Here is a 2336-nt window from a genome sequence, read left to right as displayed (position 1 = left end):
ATCTAATAAAAATCTTGCTCAGAACCTTATCCAAAAGAGCTAAAATACAAATCCCAATAAATTGTTTTTTTTACTACTCCTTGACCTAAGAAAGTAAACATGACCTGAAACTGTGCTAGACAGTCAAAATTTATCATGAAAATAGCAAATGAGGCTATATTTATTTCTGCTTTATATAAACTGTCTGATTCCCCTGCAGCTCACCCTGGTTTATTTTTGGCCTTGAGTATTTAATGAGAATGAAAAGCACATAATGCAACTTTGGGGCCATTTGCTCCTTTAAGCTACCAAACCCAGACATCACTGGAAACGACATTGCCTATTATCATTATAGGCAAATGTTCTGCTCTTACCAAAGCCCATGGGAAGCAATACAAAACTGAGAATATATTTTTAAAGAGTAATATCCAGTTTTGTTTTGCAAAAATCTTCACTATGAAATTGATTAGAAGAACTGTCCAAGTCATTTAGTGTTTAAGATATACTGGATAATTCCCAGCCCATATGTATAAGACCAGGGAAAGAACCCTCTTAAATAAGTTAATCTCTAAATTAGGTGGAAATACAAAAATATGTCAATTAGAAACAGATAATTATCATAATAAATGAAGGCGAGTTTAAAATGAAAACATCATATTTTTCCTGAATAGTTTCATTCTATCCCTTGGAATTCTTCAACATAAATAAACATATTCTGTAGAAATAAATGTTAACTGAAATACATATTTTTCCTCTTTTGCAACTGATAAGAAAACTTGATCTAGTTTGATCTCATAATTATAATTTCATTTCTTAGTCCCCTCCCCCTCGTTTTCATCCTTTTATTATTTTTAGGAAAATCTCAATGTAAAGACAAGTCTTAATTTCCAAGGTCTCAAGTTTTGTGTCTTTGAATCCTGATTTTCAAGCAAGTTTCCCATGAAAGCTTAGCAAATTGAGGTCTCCAAATGAAGTTGGTCTTGAATCTGATAGCAATTAGCTTGGGGTTTTCAGTGTCACGGAGATCACTCTGGAGGACTGTTTCAGGCAGTGGAGTTTGGGCTAGGGCGAATGCCAAGTGACATTGGTTCCTATCAACAGTAATAACCACACAATCACACATGTCCTATTCCACTGGCTTCCTTTCTATCGCCAGAATAAAATATTGAATTTCTGCTCACTTTCCTCTTTTTCCCATGTGCCTAATTTCCACCCTTCATTTAGAGCCAGCTTAAATCCAACCAATACTTTTAAGATCCCTCAAGCTTTCCTGGTCTGGACATCCCTTTTTGCTTTATCAACTCATATCTGTAGCCTTTAAGGAGTTTTTAGTTCAATTATGCTTGTATCATTAATAATTTTATAACAATAGTGTCTACTCTCCAAAAGCAGGCTGAAACCACTTTCAGGCTAAGGTCCTAATTCTAATACATTTTTTTTCCATTTTTAAAAATTATGGTATAACTCTCCCTTTTTGTGAGTGGTTCTGTACGTTTTGATAAATGTAGATAGTCATGTGAGCCACCATTATGATCAAGATGTAGGGTACTTCCTTCACCTAAGAAAATTCCCTTATTCTCCTTTGTAGTCAACCTCTACATACATCCCTAGTTCCTGGCAAACATGGGTCTATCTTCTGTCCCATAGGTTTGTCTTTGTAAAAGTGTCATATAAATGGAATCATACAGTAGCCTCCTGTGTCTGGCTTCTTTCACTTAATATAATGCATTTAGGATTTATCTATGTTGTTGTATGATTTAGCAATCCATTCCTTTTTGTATTGTTGAGTCATATTCCTTTTTTTTTTTAAAGATTTTTATTGGGGAATAGGGGGATGGGAACAGTGCTGGGGAATTGGTGAAGGGGAACAGACAAGTTGCTGTTCTTTTTTTGTTCTTCAGTCTAGTTGTGGAGGATGTCGCTTCACTAGAACCGGGGCCCTCTGGCGTCCCAAGCCAGCTCTTAACCAATGTGCCACTCGGCCGGCCCAAGTCATAATCCATTTTATACATACCACAGATTGTATACGTGCATTCCATTTGAAGGACATGTGAGTTGTTTCCAGTTTGGGGTGGCTGTACATAGGATAAATTAGAAACATTCAAGTACTGGTTTGTATGTGGATACAGGTTTTTAATTTCATTTGGGGCAATACCTAGGAGTGGGATTGTTGGGTCCTACTTTACAGGTATGTTTAACATCTACTGTATTTTTTTTTAGATTTTTTTTTTATTGGGGAATTGGGGGAAGGGGAACAAACAAGTTGCTGTCCTTTTGTTCTTCAGTCTAGTTGTGGAGGACGTTGCTTCACTGGCCCAAGTTGGCACCATCATTGCACTCTTCCCGGGTGAGGCAGA

The sequence above is a fragment of the Hipposideros armiger genome, unplaced genomic scaffold, assembly GCF_001890085.2.
Source record: "Hipposideros armiger isolate ML-2016 unplaced genomic scaffold, ASM189008v1 scaffold_20, whole genome shotgun sequence".
NCBI lineage: Eukaryota > Metazoa > Chordata > Mammalia > Chiroptera > Hipposideridae > Hipposideros > Hipposideros armiger.
The sequence above is the reverse complement of the archived record's forward strand: the minus strand, read 5'-3'. Positions refer to the sequence as shown.